At 48.8% G+C, this 20,593-nt stretch overlaps 1 pseudogene; it reads left to right on the top strand.

The window, feature by feature from the left end:
- Positions 1-20,593, top strand: part of LOC106722837 — a 39,764-nt pseudogene that overhangs the window by 16,107 nt on the left and 3,064 nt on the right.

Here is a 20,593-nt window from a genome sequence, read left to right as displayed (position 1 = left end):
TGCTGAAGAGTTGGACCCCCTCACATTCGTACTTTTGTTGCATATCTGTGCTCCAGGCCTCTTCGGATTGGCCTTTTCTTATTTTGTAACCTTGTAAATAGCCTGATGATAGTTTCCAACTCTGTAAATTTTTTTTTAAATCTCTTTTCCTGTAACTCCTAGCAGTGGATGCTGTGATTTAAATGCCAGTTGTACTATCATGAAGAAAGCTCTGGGCGGATCATGTCTAATTTGGCTACCTTCCCAGTGCGCTGCCTGATACCCAAAGAGACGTACCCCTTAGGCCCTGAATGAACTATTGAAGACACTAAAGAGTTAGTTTGGTGGTGGCAAATATCGAGGGTGCTTAAATCCATAGTCAGGGTTTCTCTACATGGAGCGTTGTTCCAGAATAGCTTTTCCTGATTAGGTCCCTGTGTGACTATCCAGAATAAATTTGCCTTATTCTTTTTCCTGGGTGGATTAAGCTAATTCAGAATAAGGCATTTTTGTTCCAGCACAGCACAAGGAGACGCACACAGGGAGTTATTCAGTATTTGCTATTCCATTTAAGACCTATTCCCTCTCTTAATCTGAATGAATGCCCTTGTGCTGAAAATCCCTCAGGTTGGGTGCCCAAAGGAGCCTGAAGGAGTGATGGGCCTGACTCCTACTGAGATGGTCAGAACATTCAGCCTCTCTCATGATGCCTTCCAGGCCACTCCACCACAGTTTCCATCCCCAAGCTGGAGTCTCGCACACCCACCAAGTGCATGCCTACAGTTTGTTGTCTCCTTTTTCTGTCTGAGCAGGCCAACGGTGATATTGGCTTGCCTTCTGCTGAAGCCAGCAAGTGTAGGATCAGACAGGAAGAGCAGGTGCCACTGGCACAGACAGAAGCAACAGGACTGGCCAGCAGAGACAGTGGGATGAGACATCTCCTTACCCTTGCCAGCCATCTCTTTCCCAGCTGCAGCAATTGCCATATGCTTCAGACAACCCGCAGTCGCTCTCCTGCACCTCAAGAGCCCCAGCACCTACCTGTGTTTCAACCTCACCCACAGTGGTACATCTATGTGCAGCCCCATGGCAGGCACTGCTGGCCAGAAGCTGGCATTTAAGGTAGCATGCAAATGATTTGCAAGTGCGTATGAAGCAATTTGCATATCGCGCCGCACTTGGCACTGCACTGAACCAGGCTGTTCCGTGTGCTCCTTGGACAACCCCAGGCAAGAGGTGCCAAGCTGCTGGTCCAAGTGAAGCCCCGTACAAATATTGGTACGAGTAGTAGTGCTGCTTCTACTGGAAGTCATTGGCAGCTATGGCAGCCCAGCACCTCCAAGAACTGGGTTGCTTTCCTTTTGATGCCTTTATTAGCTGAGGGGCAGATCCTCTGCTAGCATAGACTGAGGCAGCATCAATGACATGAAGAAAGTGTTTGACATCAGCTTATAGTATTGGGCCTGCTCTTGTAGAAACGGGGATTGCACACTACTGTCATCCCCATAATACAGGCAGTCCTTGACTTACAGCGTTTCGAGTTACAACGTTATGCCTTACGTTTCTAAATAGACACCCTGTTTCAACTTTATGACGTCAGTTTCAGCTTTACAACACTTGATCCAATACTATACCATGCCAGTGAGCAGGTTCACTGCATCGTCCATCTCCCTGGAAAACATCTCTCCAAGCTTCCTTGGATGCCTTCTTTAAGAAAGTAGCCAAGACTCCAGAAAAACCTGCAGACAAGACTCTTGAGAAGACTCCAGCCAAGAGGCCTTCAAAAAGTCCAGCAAAGTCACCTCAAAGAAGTCCTTCCAAATCAGTGCAATTGCTAATTACAATATAAATACATTAATGTAGCTATATTACTCATCTATAATTGATTGAGTACAAAATTATGGGTTATTTTTGGTGAAAATAGGGTATCGGGCCTTGGTTCAGGAACCAATCCCCCATTTATAACATTGTTTCCTATGGGAAAATCGGTTCCGAGTTACATTTCGACTTAAGACGCAGCTTTCAGGAAGCAATTGTGTCATAAGTCTGAGGACTGCCTGTATCTGATTACTGTCCATCATGCATTTAGCATCTAATTGCATTTTTTAGGCAGACAGATCTAAAAAATGGAACCTGAGTATATATTTTTAATTTTCTTACAAAAGAGGGCAAACACACCACAGCCAACTAGCCCTCCCTCCTCCTCTCCCCCTGAAGTGAATGAATGGCTTTTCATCATGTGACTTTGAAGCAAATGCCTCTGACTCAGGATGGGGATCATGGGAACAAAACATCTGAGCTCTCTTGAACTCCTTTCAGGAGGTTCTTTATTAAAGAAACAGACATTTGTAATCCACAGAAGAAAACTTATTTCTGGTTTGAAGTTTGATTTCAGGCACAGAATCAGGAACTATGAAATCGAATAATCAGATGGCAGCTAATCCTTGATGTTAAATTCTTGGTGATACTGAAATTTTATACTAGCGCCTTCAGTGCCACGAGTATTGGATGCTTTAATGATGGGCATTTAGACCTACTAAACAGAAAGGCAAATGGATTGCCCATGTCTGCAGAATATCGTGAGCCATCACGAGAAGAAACTCCATTAGAGCAGACATCCCCAATAAAGGAGGCAGAGGAGGCCTTTGTACAAACTGAGACTCAACTTATTGGTGAACAGTAATGTATAAGGTCTCACCACCGGGCCTTGAGTTACAAAGGGAGCGGAGTCATCAGAACCAAAAAAACATCAATCCCACACAAAGTTAGAAGAAAGTTACGCTCATCAAGTTTGAGACCTGGTCAGTGTCATTGTCACAGGAAACAGCAAGGCCACTTGGATGAAGAGGAGAGAGATGGATCCAGCAGAACAAGCGTAGCCTTCTAAACAAGAGGAATGATTGGCCTTTCACAAGATGGCAGTGATAAAAGAGAAGAACCCCCTTGGGTTTCAACAGGACTTAGAGTTATGCTGCAGATCTGCTGGCGAGGGATGCCTCTTCAGGGTTGGGTTTTATGTGCCTTGAAGAAAATATTGTGAATGGTGCAAATTTAAAAAAGAAATGGAAGCCTGTCCCTTGCTGCAGCAGCCCACAGGAAGGAGTGCAAGGCTGATGCTAGCATGGGCTCCCAGGCCATGGCAAGAGCAGCTCCGTGCCTGAGTTATGCATGCCTGAAGAAGTGTGACGTAGTGATCACTGGCTGCTCAGAAAATAGGATTGGCATCAACTGTGTGCTGAGCTACTTGTGCAGGTGAAGCGGGTGGACATCTCTCCCAAGAAAGATGAGGATAAGGAGACCTCCTTGAACAGTGTACAGGAGTGTCTTGCAGGGGTCTGAGGACCTGGAAGTAGCACTAGGTCTAGAGACAGATGAACTGGTAGATAGTATTGCACCTGCCAAGGGCTCCAGTGCAAAACCAACCCTTAATGCCATTGGCCAGGCATTATAAATTAGGGCTGTGCAAACCTTCAGTTGCCAATTTGATTCAGAGGAGATTTGGCTTGATTTGGAGGCCAAATCTCCGAATCTAAATCAAATCGGGAGACTCATTAAAAGCTCTGAATTGATTCAAAGCATCCAAATCATTTGAAAAAGATTCAGAAAAGATTCAGAGATTCAGATCAGCCGGGGAGAGGCAAGCACAGCCAGGCAGTTGCAGGTTATCCCACAGCTCCTCCAGCTGTGCCTGCCTCTCCCCGGGCCAGGGGAGCCATGGGAGAAGCCCCCATGGCTGTCCTGCCTGGCCCTGGCCTCCTGGGACTTTAAAAAAAAAAAAGAAAGCCCCGCATTCACCAGCTGCAGCAGTCACCCAGAGCCAAGCACTGCTTAGCCCCAGCGGCCGTAGCTCCTGGCAAGCTCACAGTGTCCTGCCGAGCCGCGCTGCACCTGCGCCAGGGTGCAGCTGCTGTGCGGGTGCCGGGGGGGCATCCCCACTGCCCCCCACTGCTCTGTGCTGTGCAAGGTGACTTTGCCATGAGTGCCTAGAGGCCTCAATCGCCGCTGCTACAGCCAGTGAGTGCAAGGCTTTTTTTCTTTTCTTTAAAAGTGCCAGGAGCCAGGGCCAGGCAGGGTAGCAAAGGGGACTTCTTCCGTGGCTCCTCTCCCCGGCAGATCTGAATTACCAAGTCTCTGAATCGGCGCCAAATCTTTTGAAGCCGATTCAGCTGAATCGAATGGGGACAGTGATTCGAATAACTGTCCTCTGAATCTGAATCGAATACTTCCCTATTTGCACAGACCTACTATAAATCCCTGGTGCTTGGCTGGGGAATGATAAATGCTCCAGCCACTTTTCAGAGGTTGGCCAAAGAAAGACTCACAGGACTTGAATGGGAATGTGTTTGCATGCTGCCATCTGTAGTTAGAGGTGTTAGGGATGCCCTAACCCCAGATAAAGTGTATTGCCAAGGCTGCTGCCAGCAGAAGCAGGCCTGCTGCAGGAGGCTGGGTATGCACAGTGAAGTGATCCTGCGAATGTGGAGGGAAACCAGAGGAGGCTTCTTAGGGCATGGTGGGACTTTGCTCCTGCTCAGTAGGTTGTTGTGGTAGCATTGACAACAACTACAAGAATATCACATGGGCATCATGGCATCCAGTCCACAGTGGGATATGAGTGTATTGCTGAGAGTGGTTGGGATTTCCAAAGGAAATGGCCTGACTCGTCTCTCTGAAGGTCCCAGTGAAAGTCCTGTTGACATCAGTAGGACCATGACCTAAGCTGATCTAAGTGCCTTTGGAAACGGCAGCCTGTTAGGCTTTCTGTTAGGGGTGCCTTCGCCCTCCACTTGGGTACTGCATTGACCCCACAGGAAATGCAACAGGAACAGACCTGACAGGCAGGTGACAAAGAAATTATCAGGAGCTTGGGTAAAAATCCTCTGGGGAAAGATTTATAAAGGTCTAGAGTAGACAGCGTGGCGGCGGAGAGGGGGAAGAGATGATCAAGAAAGCTTGAAGAAGTAATGAATGGGCCAGCTATTAAATCCCTCCTCATTCTTCTCTTCTCCAGACTAAATAAGCTCAGTTCCCTCAGCCTCTCCTCAGAAGTCATGTCCCCCAGCCCGCTCACCATTTTCATTGCCCTCCACTGGACTCTCTTCTGTTTATCCACATTCTTTCTATAGTGGGGGCCCCAAAACTGGACACAGTACTGCAGATGGAGCCTCACCAGTGCCAAATGGAAGAGACAATGATAAAAAAAGCAGATGATAAAAAGAGTCACTTGACTCAATTCCTGGTTAACCTATGGAACTCAATGCCACAAGACATCACTGTGGCAGAGAATGGAGATGCCTGTCTTTTTAAATTTACTAAAGTGACAAGTGTTTTGGAATACCTGTCACGGGGCTTGCAAGGGCTCTTGCTTCATGGTGCGAGTCAATCCCTGAGGGATGGAGGCTAGAAAAAAAACACTTCCCTGTAGGGGCCAGTTCTTGGATCACTGCATATGTCTCTGAAGCAGCAGGTGCTGGCCGCCATCCGGGACAAGGTGCTGGACTAGATGGACGCCTGATAGGACCCAGGCTTCTGCACCCATGGCATGACCAGGGTTTAACTCACTCCAGAGAATTCCCAAGATTGTCATACCTCTGCTTGCAACATTGCTGAATCCATAACTGGAAAATTATATCCAAGCCAAAATTACTCTATTTCCCTGGCTACACCTTTTCAGTGGAGCTGGTGACCGAGTACTGAGGTCAGTACTGACTGTAGCATTGTTTCAAAATGGTACAGATGGCAAAGCAGAAGTGGTAATCTGAAGGGCTAAATGCTGCCACCCACCGTGTTGCCAGCTCTCTTGCCTTTGCCATGTGGTCTTACGACCTTGAATGCCTCCCTTAAAGACCCAGCTGTGGGAAGCCTGCCAGGAGGGGAGGCCCTTGGCTTTCACTTAAAACCAAAATTATGTTTTTAGTGCTCATGGTCATGGAGAAATGTTTGCGGACATGACCCAAGGCTAGCACACCTCAAGGACTTGGAAACAGGAAGATGAAAAAGAAGCCCAAATGCATTGTGGGGGGGGGGGGGGGGGTTTCAAAGAAAGAAAGAAGGGGTAAAGAAGAATGGGTAGTACCAAAGATTTCTGACCAGGCTGTAGCCAGGGACCTGTACGGTACCCAGCTGGACTGGCAGCTGATGTGCAAATCCCAAGTGGATCATGCATCATCCAGAGCCCAGAGTCGGCTCTGGAGACAGCACACAAGGCAGCTTGTCCAATGTGTTCACTACACAGCTGGCAAAATGAGGAAGACCTGGTAATGGGGGGCATCTGGAAGGGAGTAAGAAACCCATTGTGCTATTCCTGGCTCTGCCACTGAATCCTGTACAATGCAGAGCTAGTTGCTGCTGCCACCCAGTGCCTTGGTTTACCCATCTGTAAAATGGGGGAATGATAACACTGTTTCCTGCCCACCTTGTAGAGGAGTCATGAGAACAAAGTGCTTAATGTCCACACAGTGCTCTGAATGGGCAATCGCTGTGAGGCTGAGCTGTGTTACCATTGGGGTAGAAAGCTGGGATAATACAATTAACCAAGAGATGAACTGTTTTCTCACTTCTCTACTCCTGATAACTTGATGCCATTCAAGTCCCCAGACAAAGAGTGGATTGATAGCACAAGAAGGGGCCTACATTTTTTAGTGCATCTCAGCCTTAACCCCATGGTATCTCAGAGCCCCCTGTGGGAAAGGGAAGGATTAGCATGCCCATTTCACAGATGGGGACCTGAGACACAGATTAAGTGACTTTCACAAGGGTCACTGGCACAGCCAGGGATTAAGCCTCAGTCTCGTCAGTCCCAAGCTAGTGTGCTAGCCACTGGACCCTCCTTCCTTCTTAGGCGGTTACTCTGGGGAGTAAAACCATGCTTTGGAGCAGACTTTGCTGAAGGAATGTCCTGAGGCCTGAATAGCTAAAGGCCTGCCTCCATGTGGCCAGCATAGCTGTAGCAGAATGACTACTAATGCTAACTACTGCCGCAGAGCTATTCTGTAATAACTCCTTCATGTGAATGCCCTTGTTTCAAAACAGCTGCTTTTATTCCAGAGTAAATGTGCTGCATATTCTGGAATAGAAATAAAGTTTGAAATAAAGAGTCCACGTGGAACAGCTATTTTAGAATAGGCAAGCTATACTATCTCTAGTGGAAATGTTGCCCTGCAATAGCTACTCCAGGAAACTTCCCTCTTAGAGATGAGGCCTTAATGCCTACCTAAATGACCTCAGATGTCTGTTCTGCCATGTTAGGGCAAGCTGGGTTGTGTTTGACTGTAAGCTGTCAGGGGCAGGACAGAGACATCATATCTCAAGGGAATGTGAGGTGAGAGAACCCCATGGGATTAGGATCATAGATGTGGAGCCTGTTCATGGTTATGGAAGCAAACACATTTTATTTTGATAATCTTGTATTTTTACTTAACTGTCAACCTTATGGAGTGTTTTTATGGATGTTGCTGTTTTGTTTTCTGAGCCCGTTTCCATTTTATTATTCTTTTGTAACCTGTGTATATAGCCCAGCGGTATGGTTAAAAACTGTAAATAAATGACCTTTTTATCTGTTTTTCCCCAACTTTGTGGAAGTTGTTTTGTTTGTCACCCCTGTTACTGCATCACAGAAAAGGACAGCAGAGTCAAAGAGAGGTTTGGGCCCTGGAGGAGGTAAGGCAGCTCCTCATATATCAGGCTAGCCTAAACCTGTGGATTTTGTAGACTTGCAACTCCAGTGGTGGAGAGCAAAGACCATGCCTGAATGTATATCTCATGCTGTCGCTTTTTAAATGCACGCTGAGGTGACTCAGAGCAAATCAGTGGAAAAGGAACTGAGGACCAGAATTGGTCAGTTTTTTCTTTGCACTTTTTTTTTGAGAAGTACAGATTCAGTCATACATTTTGCAAATCAGTGTCAGTGTGTTGGCTACAAAGGACCAACTCACAGAATCATAATGAATTCTAATTTATTGTACGGGATGTGAAGTTACCAATAAAATCATAAAGGCAAACTTTGAGTTATGAGGGGTACTGGCCACCATAACACACTCACACACAAACACACACACAATTGCTGCGATAGTAGTGAAGCACCGAAGTTGGTTTATACATATCCGGGGCTCTGGAGTCTGCTGTTGATGGTCAGCTTCCTCCAAGGTGATGTCTTCTCCAGAAGGGAGTCACTTGCTTGTCCTTCTGTCTCGGTAGGTCAGGTGCTGGATGAGGGGGTGCCACTGAGGGTCATGCTTCACTGCCTTTTGTCTCTTTCTGGCATACTTGTGTGATCCCCCCAGCATCATCTTGACTGCCCAATCTGGAGGTTGCTGTCCCATGTGGGTCTTGAGTAGTGCATGACAGCTGTCAGTCACGGGGGTCTCTGCCTGCAGTTTTGGGAATTTACCCTTGACTCAATTGGCTTAATGGATGTATTGTCATGGGTTACAGGAATAGTCAATAGGCGGGGTGCTCTGTTCCAGGAATCAGTTCCTTGGCATGATTAGCCTAAAATGGCTTGTAGAGTTGCATTTTGTAAGGGTAAGTTCCTCTGGCTAGGCTATTATTAATTAACAGCCAGAGGCTCTTGCTTTGTCATTTAATTACCTACTGATCATCATACATACTCACATTCACTCAAGGGACCAGCCCAATATAGCAGATTTTGTCACTTTGCAATTACAATTTCAATGCAGTTTTTTTCTACAGGGAGTACATTCCTTAAGGGTTTAAAAGTATAAAAAGTATAAAATATAAAATACAAAATCTCATGGTAAAGATGAGACAGATGAAATATAAAAATGCACTGTGAGAAATATATAAAAATGCAATGTGAGGTAGTGAGGATCAAAGGCTACTGGGGACAGGTTAGGTTAGCACCAGAATATATTTACAGTCTTTGAAGTGGATATTTTAGTTCTTTTGTTTTCTTTATTGACACTGAGCTTAATTAATATGTAGATGTAGTTTCTAGGTTTCTCCTACAGAAAGCCACTTCAGCTTTCTGGCTTGCTCTGAGCCTTGCCACGCCCATGCGATGAGTGTGCTAGGTCTCTGCCAATGCTTAGAAGGAAAAAGAAATGCACAAAATTGAGGGGGGGAGGGTGCAGGCGAGAAGGGCTTCTGTTATATCAATGTCCAGAAGGGAAATGCATAAAGGGGGTTTTCTGCTACAAGCCCTGCTTAGGAGAGTCCCCAAGCCAAACTGCAGCTCACCGCCCTCTGATCTCCTAAAGCAGCTTCACAAGCATCCGGCTCTTTGGTTCTGTGGAGTTGGTTCTGTAGTGCCCAGCCAGGACATCCTCCTTTGGGCCCTGTGCCCAGATAAACAGGGAGTCTTTCTTTCAAACAGTCCTTTTGCCCTTTGATGCGTATGCAGGGGCACGAGAGGCAGGGACATCTTGGACAGGAAGTCCTGCTTCTCATCCGATTTACTGTACCCCCCTAGGAAATGTGAATCCCTATGCCTCATTGTGAAAATATCCTTAGGACACAAGCCCAACACACTGCTTTTCAGCAAGGCATTGATATTTAACTCTGCTTCTGTTGGGAAGGAGCCCTGGGCTTTCTCAAGTGTTTGCAGGACCCAGTCATCTTAAACTGGCTACATCCAGTGCTCTAGCCTTAATCAGTGCTGAAGGGAGTTGAAGCCCCACTGCTCCTGCCTCCACTGTGGAGAGATCACCAGCAAAGAAACTTCCAGCCCCATGAGCAGCTTGCAAGCCTGCTTGAGGCAGTGAAGGAATGAGTCTGCAAACAGCAAATGAGCCAGACAGGCAGAGAGGCACTGAAGCTACTCTGTAAAGAGGAGGAGGATGAAGGGAGTCCTGGGATCACAGAGCTCACTTTGTGGCACCCACACAAAAGGTTGCCCAGGAGTACAAGGTAAGGCATAAGCACACAGTGTGACACTCTCAGTGTGTCTGATCCCCAGCAGGCTTTCTCCTGGGTTGGCTTAGCAACTGCCGGAGTTGTGCCCCTCAGCGTGATGGCTTGATTACTCAACCAAATGCCCTCAGAGGCTTTGGGCAACCATGGGGGCTGCTTCCTCTCTTCCTATTTGCCATCATGAAAGTCACGACTGACTACATTACAGCTATAGGCACAAATGACTCTAGGATTTGTAATGGGCGCTTGGCTATTTTAACATTGTTTTGTGCAGAAGAAAAATACAAATATCATATTTGGAGTGGGGGAAATGTTGTTTTTCCATTTATTTGTTTTGTTTTGTGTTTTTAAGCTCTCTCTCATTGCTTCCTGAAAATGCTCCACTGCCACTTGGAGTCCATGAAAAACAAGGCAGAGGAATTTAAGCCTATTCATGAGAAGAAAATGGAGATAATGTGAGGCAGTGCTCACCCTCCTAGCTACATGCAGTTAGGCAAAATTAAAGTTATCCCTCATCTGGAAAGGCTGGTCAAGTGCTTGGGAGATGTGAGCTTCAGGTTCCCATCCCCTGCCACTGACTCCCTGGATGACCTTGGGTAAAATCCTTCATTTCCCTGGGGCTCAGTTTCTCCTCTGATAAATGGGGATAACAATCCTTCCTTGGTCCATTCAGACAGTAAGCTTTCAGGAGAAAGGAATAAGTTTCTGTCTCTGGAACAAGCATGGCCCCCATTACTGTACTATCTGAGCAATGTTGCAGTCTTTAATGTATTTATCCTTATGGTATCTGGTGGAGGAGGGAAGTGTCACTCCCCTTTTGGAGAGAAATTAAATCATTTGCCCAGAAGGGAGTTAAGCTCTGTCTTCCACCTCATAGTTGAGCCTCTTCACCACTAGGCCAGGCTCCCATTCACTGAGTGCCTCACTATGAGCTCACCTAGCACCTAACACAGTGGTGAGCTCAGCTGGTCTTCATTTCCGCAGGAGCAGGACCACCTCCTGCTGGCCTGGATGAAAGAAATAGAGGAGGATCTTGTGAAAAGAAGAGTGGGAGTCACTAGTGAGCTCTTCCTAAAGACTTCACATCCAACCATGTTGTGGAGGAGGAAAGTCAGCAACCTGCAAGGGGTTTCCTACAAGTACGATGGCATCATTTGCACCGAGTCCCACCCCATGCAGAGAATGGCACTTGAACTGGTACTAATAGGGTCCTGGTGCTAATACTTAGGGGGTCAACCTAGGATCCAGGAGGCTGACATCTAGTTCTCAGTTCTGCCACAGATCTCCCAGGGGTCCTTGGACAAGTCACTTAGGATGGGCCTGCTTAGCAGGACAAGCTAACTTTTAAATTAGTCTGAGGGCAGTTGCTGTATCTGCCTGGAGCTGTGTATCAGCCAGCTGCCTGGGTGTTTGCTCAGCTCCTCAGAGGGCTTTGCAGTCTGTGCTGGTCAAACTGTGGCTGTGCCTATGCTGCTAGCAGTACTAGAGCTTGCAAGCTTGAATCTAGGCCTGCACTAGTGGGATTTTCAAAGGCAGTTGAGCAGGGTGCATGCCAGACTCCAACAGGTGTCCCCTACTTTAGCACTTTTGAAAAGCCCCACTAGCTACCTACTTATATCTTTAGGCACCCGAGTATCTTGGGAAATCTAGGCCTTAGTCCAGGGGTGGGCAAAATGTGACCCGGGGGCCAAATGCAGCCCACCAGGCCATTCTATCCAGCCTGCGGGGCCCCTTAAAAATTTAGAAAATTAGTATTTATCTGCACTGGGCTGCCTGTCATGTGGCCTTCGATGGCTTGCCAAAACTCAGTAAGCGGCCCTTTGCCCAAAATAATTGCCCACCTCTGCCTTAGTCTGTGTTTGCAAACCAGGGGCAAAAGTACTGCCTCTCTCAGAGGGGAATGAGGAAAGGGAGCTAGGGATCGCTCTTTCTCTTCTACTTCTTCCTGACATTACTCGATCTGAGGGAAGTTCCTAAAGGGCCAGCCCTCTCTATCTCACTCCAGAAAGTAGCTTCTTCTGGAGTCTCCTGCCATCCGCAGGAAACGCATGCACCCGAGATGATGAGGTGCTGAGCTGTGGCAGTCAGGGGGCTTAGAGGGAGCTCGTAATAGTTCACACATTGCTGCATTTCTATCTTGGGAAGAGGACAAGGACTTGGGTTCCTCAGCAGTCAATCTGGGCCAAGTATTTAGAAGTTTAAATGCAGGTCTGAGCACAGGCAAATGCTCACAGCACCATGAGCATCCACACTTAGTGTTGTCTTCCACTTTTCCCAGCATAGTTGCGGCACTTCCCTGGTTAGAAAGACCTTGGTGATCAGACCCCTCCAGGATTTGAAGAACAACTTGTAACTGCTGGTATTGTGCAAGATCCATGTAATTCAGTCCTGTATCTCTACTCTTAAGTCTGATGCAGTAACTTGTGACTTTCAGTGTTGCACGTCAAACAGTTCTCTTGTAAGTTTTGCTCTATTTAGTATCTCTCCTGGTAAGATCGGGATGGTTTTACACTGTGTGTCCTGTGGCAGCATGTACAATGCCACACAAGATGCTGTGGTGTTTGTTATCCCCACAGCTTTTAAGTGAGTCTTTCCACAGGGATTTGGATAACAAAGGGATTTATATTCCCTTTTCCAAAGCAATATGGGGCCCTGGTTGGTACAGTGCAACAGCCTGGAGAGAGAGAGAGAGAGAGAGAGAGAGAGAGAGAGAGAGAGAGAGAGAGAGAGAGAGACACACACACACACACACACACACACACACCCCCTTCCAGGAACAATCCCATTGCAGCATTCCCTTCTGGAGTGGCCCATTAGGTAGCATTTGGTTGTGATAATCTTAACCCGTGTTAGGTTTCATCCTGGTCCCTAACAGAGATCAGCTCAAACTCTTAAGCAAACAGGTTAATCTCTATCCATTCATGTCTCTGGGTTTCTGCATATCCACAGTCTTTTTGGGTTTTCAGATTGCCAGTGTCCCCTGACTGGCTCAGTCCCAAAGCAGGGATTTTTTTCCAAAATAATAATAATTAAAAAACATTTTTAGTGGTGACCAATTTCTAAAAGGACAATGATTGGGTGAAATAAACTGAGCAGAAAATGTTAGGGGAAATTTGTTCTTCTTTGGCAACTGACAGCTTTTGCAATTTCTACCATTTTCATTGCTTGACAATGAATACATACATTTACAACACAGCCCAATGATTTGTTTTTCTAAGGAAGGAGAAATGAAACCTACAGGTAAAAGGCGTACGCTATCACTACCCTGTCCATTTAAGCCAATGGGGCTGATCAGCTCTGAATGTCTCAGTGATCCAGCCAATATTCCACATAAAATGCAAGCCAACTGAAGTCTACCTCAGTGCATGGCTCAACCAGCTGGCAAGGACAGAGGAGATCAAAGGTGACATTGAACAAATACTGCTTGCCCAACTCTTCAGACAAATCATTTCCAATCATGACATAGAGATAAAAGCAGACACAGATCCTTGCACAATCTCTCCCTCTCCCTGCCTTCTCCTTGGCTTCAAACTAACTCAGCTAACTATGTCTCTCTCCCTATTCACTCAGAATTTTTAGGTCTGTACTAAGTTATGGTTCCAGTTTATTTAGTTAGGGGGTGTAGTTTTCAAGGGGGATATTGGCATAAAGATGCCTTATACAGGCCTGACCTACTAATATAACTGTGCTCACACTTAAGGGAATCAGGGTGCTTTGACCCTGATGGTATAGTATAGAAATACACTACTTTTGTAGACAGACAAGATATGAGAATCATAGAGAAGGAAGCCTTGAAATGACCTGCATAGGTAATCTAGTCCAGCCCTCTTTCCGAGGCAGGATCATCCCTTTCCAAACCATCCTATAAAAGTCCACTGTCTAGCCTCTTAGGAAAACTACACAGTCAACCCTGACACAATATCAGACATAACACCCTAACCTGCCACAGGTAAAGCAGGGTGGGGACCATAGCGACCAATGTTTTGCTACTGTAAGGATTGTTACTATATGCTCAAGAAATCCCAGGAAAAGAGGAAAGGAAACTGCCCCCACAATCCATACCACTCTGACCATGGGGTAAGATTCCTTCTTGACCCCAAATGTGGTGACTGGCTGGAGCAGAGGGGCAAGACCCTCTAGCCAGGAATCTCTGGGTTTAAGTCCCAGCAGGAGCATAAAAAGACACCCCATTCCCGACTCATTTGAGGACCAAGAGCACAGGTCTGGAAAGGACCATCCGGGTCATGAGGCCTATCCCCTGCAGGCAACCATGTAATAGATGTTAAGTGGAGACACATAGGTAGGTATTCTGAATTCAAGTGGAAGGCAGGGTAGATTTGCCCCTTATAGAAATATAGCATAATTTTCATGAGCTGGAGCTCATTCAACATCTGAGGAAGTGAGCTCCAGCTCATGAAAGCTCATACTATACATCTCTAATTGAAGTAGTCTATAAGATGCAAATCTACCTTGCATTCTATAGATGTTAAGTGCCAAAGGGTTCACAAGACCATCCATCCCAGTCCCTCTCACACGCAACAGTGCACAAAGAACCATCTAACTGCCCATGACAGAATTAGGATTTTCAGTGCCAAAAACCAGAGACTCAAAACACTGTAGCCTGAGATGGGAAGGCTTAAGAGGCACAAGCACATCACCAGTGCCTGTTGAGACTTGGTGGTGAAGAGGCAAGAAGCCTGGGGACAGAAGGAGGGCAACAACCTGACTTTGTGACCCAGAAATGTGGATGCTGCCCTGGCAAGGGGAAGCGAGTCTTGCTTTCACTGTTATCTGTGCATTTTGCATTGCAGTCATTAGGAAACTGGCCCCTGCTGGGGGCAGAGAGCAACTTCTCCACAGCATACTCCACCTGCTTGGAATTGCCTCCTGTGAAGCTTGACCAGCAGCCCAGACTGCACTGTTTGGAAAGCCTTTGAGCGGCAACCGGGGCAGCACTGCTTCATGCAAGAGAGGCCTCTTAGGAGACAAGACACAGAATCCACAGCAGGAAGGAGCATGGGCCTCTGTTTTGAGAGAGAAAAAAGAAAAAAGAAACCCCAGGAGATTGGCAGGAGCAAACCACAAAATCTATGCTTTTCCTTTCAGAAAGAAAGCTCCCACATGTACAATACTCAATATCCAACAGCCCCTTACCCATCAGGACACCTCTATCATTACTAATCAGCCCACTCTGCTCTGCCAATTCCCTCCTGATACTGTACTTCTTTGAGAGCATGGATAACACGTCCAGCTTACACGGGAGGGTGGCGTGAGTAGGCCAACGACTGATGATCCATTTGTTTTCAGGCTGCTTTTCAACTGCAGGCCAAAGCCCCTTCCCTCTTGCCTCTCCACTGAGCCAGATCCGGACTCCTGTTTCTATAGTGCAACCCAGAATAGCACTGTCTTCCAGTGCTCTGACCCCAGCTCTGTTTAAAGCAGTGGGGGCCAGCTTTTTTTGTAGGTTTGCCACAAATTAGCTCCACACTCTTCTCCTAGTGCCACTACAATCCCCTTTCCCTGCCACGTCTGCCTTTCTGCCTTGTGCTCCCTGCCTGAGCTGCTGCTCTGCTTTCTGCTCCCTGTCCTATCTGCCACTGTGCTGCCTGCCTCCTCCCTGCCCTGCCATGTGCCACACACAGAGGCTGTCTGTGCCATGTGTCCATCCCTGGTGTAAATGATGGATTTTACAGTAAGGGGGGATTGGGACCATGGACCCTTTTGCTCTCCCCTTTCAAGGGCTGTGACCACCTTCCTGGCCCAGTCAGGCTCTGTCTGACTTGCTTTCCTTCTGGTCCCATGGAACTTTTCTCCTTGGCTGCCAATTTTTTAAGAGAAAGGTTGGAGACAAAAAAAAAAGAGAAAGAGGAGATGGGTAGAAGGTGCTTGCACCCTTGTCTGCTCCCTAGCTGAGGGTTAGGGTAGCATCTTGGGACAAAGGAGATGTGGGTTCAAACCCCACACCTAAAAGGATGTTGGGGAATTTCTAAAAACCTCTCTTCTTATCACGTTGTCTTTTGCTCAGCATATTGAATGCTGATCTCCTACTCCAGGCCAGAAACAGCTTTCTGAATTGTAGGCCCCTGGTTAACACAGCACTGCTGCTTGGCACTGAGAGGTAGTGAGGAAGTGACCCAAAGTTTAGCTGCCTTGTGATGCCAGCAAACCCCTCTATTACATTCAGAAACTCTGTTTCTGCCTAACGGAGATTTATGTTTATTGTAACTGGAACCGGGGGCTTTTTTTTTTCATATACAAAATGCTTTTTATTTTATTTTCCCCCAAAGGACAATGGCAAGGTTGCAGATTTCTCTGCAAATCAGAAACATGGCAGAAAGCTTGTAAAAATGTCAACCCCTTAGAAATTTGATGCTGAACCATTCCACAATTTTTCTGCTTCTTTGAAATCATTGATGAAATGTAGGGTGGTTTTTCAACCGCTTTTTCATGAGAATGAAAGTCCTGCTTATTGAGACATGAATCTGTGCCTCCCTTATTTCTCCAGCCAGAGGGGAGGATGAACTGTTGCCACTAGAGGACAGTGGTCGATAGCAAGGATGGGGAAGCTGGTGGCTCTGCTGCTTCCTCTTCCGCCAGGATAGTGGGGCTGAGCTTCCCAGGTCACAGTGCTGCATCTGGACCCACCCAGAGCCTAAGCTGAAAGGCTGCTCTCCCAACAGGGTCGGTGCCAGGGAGAGAGCCCTATATATGCCCCCACAGTGCCCAGCCCAACGGGGGCTTTCTCCAGGGGCTGGAACCAGCTCCCCAAGGCAGCCCCGGGCTCTGCCAACACCAGCTCCTGAGCCGGAGACTCCAGGTAATGGGGAGAGACCTTGCGGGAAGCGCTGGGGACAGGCAGGACAGGGTCTCTTTGCACACAGGGCCCCTCTGCACCCATCTCTGCTCCCTGGGGTCTGCAAGTCCCAGAGCTGTTGCCCTCACTAACACACACAAGCTCTGGGTCTGGGTTGTGCTGGCAGGCACTGATTCAGCTACAGGAGAGTGCCCGCCCCTGGGAACAGGACAGTGACCAAATCTCACAGCCAAAGGGGACAGAGGAGAGAGAATGAGAAAGGGACAGATGGGAAAGGGCAGCTGGAGCAGTCAGTGGGCAGGGAGGTGACCGGCTTTCCAGCCCCCTTCCCTGCAGCCTCCCCAGGCAGAGCCGCTGTCCTGTGAGCAAGGCAAGGAGCAGAAAGGAAAAGCCCATCCCTGCCCCTGCCTGGTCCCTGCACTCCTGAGAAACTGGACTGCCCATGGGGACAGAGTTCAGGGGAACATCCCTCAGCAGGGCTCCTTGTATCCTGCTGTCTTGTAACATTTTGATCCCAGTAGTATTCGTGGAGGGGAGGAAGGGTTCAAACTGTCTTGGTGGGTTTAGACCTGCTGAGAGAGGTTGTGACTGCACTGGAATAAAGTGTCTGAGCACTTTCCCAACATGGGAGACTCAAGAGCCCCTCTGTAGGGACAGAGCCGCAGGGACCCAGGTTGTGACATGAACTCCTGAGACCTCCCAAATCCCCTTCTCAGCCTGGCAGGCCGCAGAGCAGCACCCATGTTCTGCCCCGGTGTGCCATCCCCTGGGGGACGGGCTGTGATGGACAAGGCACAAAGGGCAGATTTTGTGGGCAGCACAGAGGGGCTCATCCCAGAAGCTGAGGATGCTGTGCCCATGTCAATAATTAGAGTTGTCAGGCAAGCTATGAGTGATGGCTAGCAGGAACGTGTTGTTTTTGGGAGAGGGTAGAAATCCCTTCTCCATCATCCCGTAGTTGTGTAGCAGAGAGGCAGCCTCAGCCTTTTCCTGAAATTTACAGCTAGGGGTTGCAGAGACTCTGGGAACGTGTTGTCATCCCAGAAAGCTAAAAATAGTCAGTGCATAACTAAGACATCCCTTCCCAAGCATCTGGGTCCTCTGAGTCCCTGCAACTCCAGAGCAGCTCAGGAGCATGGAGTGGATGAGCTCTGTCCATCAGTGCAAGGGGCATTTGCTATTGCAGCACCTTCCTGACAGAGCCTGGTTACATGACAGTCTTCAAAAGGCCACTGTATGGGGAGAAGGTGAGGGATGAATGAGCAGGCTAAAGACAGAGGTCATAGCTTCACAGGATGCTGCAGAAGGAGCTGGGCTGTATGGTCTGTGCCACAGCTGGTGGGACTCTGGCTGGGGCAGCTGGTGCTGAAAGGGGTGCTCTTGCAGCTCCAGGTGCTGGTGACCTTCGAGGTGGTGCCTGTGTTTTTCACCATGGAGCCGTGTGTCCTGCTAGACGCTCACCAAAAAGCGCTGTACCGGGACGTCATGCAGGAGAGCTACGACACCTTGATGTCACTAGGTAAGAACAACACTTCCTTCAGGATGAGGAGCTTCAGGGTCACTCAAGCACCTAGCTCAGCCTCTGCTCCAGGTCCCAGTGATATTTATGTCAAGAGGATCAGCCCTGTCACCCCTGGGCTGTGGCTGGGAGCAGCCCTCCCCTCCATACCCCTTCCAATGAAGAACACAACACGGCTGCTGCCTGCTCATGCCTGGGGGTCCCTGTGTGACACAAGCGCTCTGATTATGTGCCTCCATTTTGGGCCCTATCTGGGACTGCCTTCCCACTCAGGCAAGGCCTGCCCTCTCTGCACCGTAGTTTATTTTTCCAGCTCTACCTGGCTCACTGAAAACTCGTTCACTTGGTGTGTCACTCTGCCGCCTGCCATGCATAGCCCATGTCCACTCCATCTCCCTAAGGATCTGGGCTGCCATGCTACATATTGATGTGATGTGTTTATTATCACTTACAGGGCTTTCTCTTCTACCTAAAGTAGGCAGCATGGATGCTGTTAGCTCTACTGGATCTGGTTCAGTCCTTGGTGGGGGTACAACATTTAACCAGCCTCCGCATCCTAGCATGGTGAGAGGTGACCCAGGGAAGGCTATACTAGGCAAGTGTCCTGGGGCAGAAGTGGCTTGCTTGGATGTGCTTCTTATTTCCTCACATTGAACCCAGCCAGAAAAGCCGATGAAGATGTGACAGGATGGGCTCACTACTGTGATACCACTTCTCTGATTTTCCTCCACCGTAGAATTCCCACTCCTGAAATCAGATGTGATCTCCCGGCTGGAACGAGGGGAAAAGCCACATGTCCTGGGTTCCTGGAGCTCCCTGGAAAGGGGTATCACGAACACATCCCATGGAGGTGAGGGATCAGTGTTGCTGCCTCAGGTATACACTGCTGGGAATCCCAGTGAGGCCCCATGAGTGTCCTCCATGTCTACCCCGTTTCTTCCAGTTCAGGCCTGTTCCCAGCAGGTGTAGCATCCTCATGGCAGATGTCACTCAGGGCTTCTCTCCCCATCCTCACTGGCAGGATGCTCATTTCCCTGGAGTTTCTGGTTGAGATGTGAATACAGTATAAGTGCTCTCCACTGGGGCAGGATTTGGTAGAGCTCCTGTTTTTTACATCTTCCAAGCAGTTATTTGTATTTGTTTTTCCTTTTCCCACCCCTTCCCTGGGGTTCCCTCCCACACTCCAGCCCAGGGAATGACTGTAGCTTGGGTTCATAGAAATCATAAAATCATAGAAAATGAGGGTTGGAAGGGACCTCAGGATGTCATCTAGTCCAACTCCCTGCTCAAAGCAGGACCATCCCCACCTAGATCATCCCAGCCAAAGCTTTGTTTAGCTGGGTCTTGAAAACCTCCAAGGATGGAGCGTCCACCCCCTCTCTGGGTAAGAGAGGCAGTTTGTAAGAGGAAGTATGGTATAATAAATGGGCTGGTGAGCTTGGGCTCTACTCCCAACTTTGTTACAGGTCTTCTGGGTGACCCGGGAAAAGTCACTTCACCTCAATGCTATCCTCCCTCTCTTAGCAGGTGAGGATGGGGTGAGTGAGAGCGAAGAGGAGAATCCCCAACTGGAGGAAGGTCCTGAGCAGGTGGAACCTGCTTCAGCTGCATCTGGAGCAGCTGAAGGGGATGTTTCCCAGGAGCCAAATGAGGAGAAGCCAGAGGGGCCAGGGAAGCAGCAGCGAGATGCCTTGGGGAGACGTCGGGGCAAACCTGTCCTGCAGGGGGATGGCTCTAGGAAGCCGATGGCTGTCCCAGCACGGCAGAGGCTGCAGCAGGCTGGGAAGCCCTATGAGTGCGAGGACTGTGGTAAAAGCTTCATCTGGAGCTCACACCTGGAGCGGCACCGGCGTGTTCACACAGGTGAGCGCCCCTTCCGGTGCCCTGAGTGTGGGGAGCGCTTCACCCAGAGCTCCCATCTGCGGCAACACCAGCTGGGCCATGGTGGCGAGCGCCCTTACAAGTGCGGTGACTGCGGCAAACGCTTTGCTGACCTCCCGGCCTTGGCTGCTCACCGCAGCATCCACCTGGAGGAGAAGCCCTACCGGTGCGGCCACTGCGGCAAGGGCTTTGCCTGGAGCTCCCACCTGGAGCGGCACCGGCGCATCCACACAGGCGAGAGGCCGTTCCGCTGCGGGGACTGTGGCGAGGGCTTTGCCCAGAGCGCTCACCTGGCCAAGCACCGGCGCACCCACACAGGCGAGCGCCCCTACCGCTGCCTGCTCTGTGGCAAGGGCTTTGTCGACAGCTCCGACCTGACACGGCACAAGCGCACCCACGCAGCTCCAGTTGGGGCTGCTGCCAAGAACCGCAAACGCCGCACACCCGGGCACAGCTCGCCTCAGGCTGGCTCAGAGCCCCAGAAAGCCCTCCAGAAAGAGGAAGCCTTTGGGGAAGCCTCAAAGCCGCCA

This window comes from Alligator sinensis, unplaced genomic scaffold, assembly GCF_000455745.1.
Source record: "Alligator sinensis unplaced genomic scaffold, ASM45574v1 scaffold1391_1, whole genome shotgun sequence".
Taxonomy (NCBI): domain Eukaryota; kingdom Metazoa; phylum Chordata; order Crocodylia; family Alligatoridae; genus Alligator; species Alligator sinensis.
Note: the sequence above shows the minus strand (reverse complement) of the source record. Positions and strands in the feature narration are given on the sequence as shown.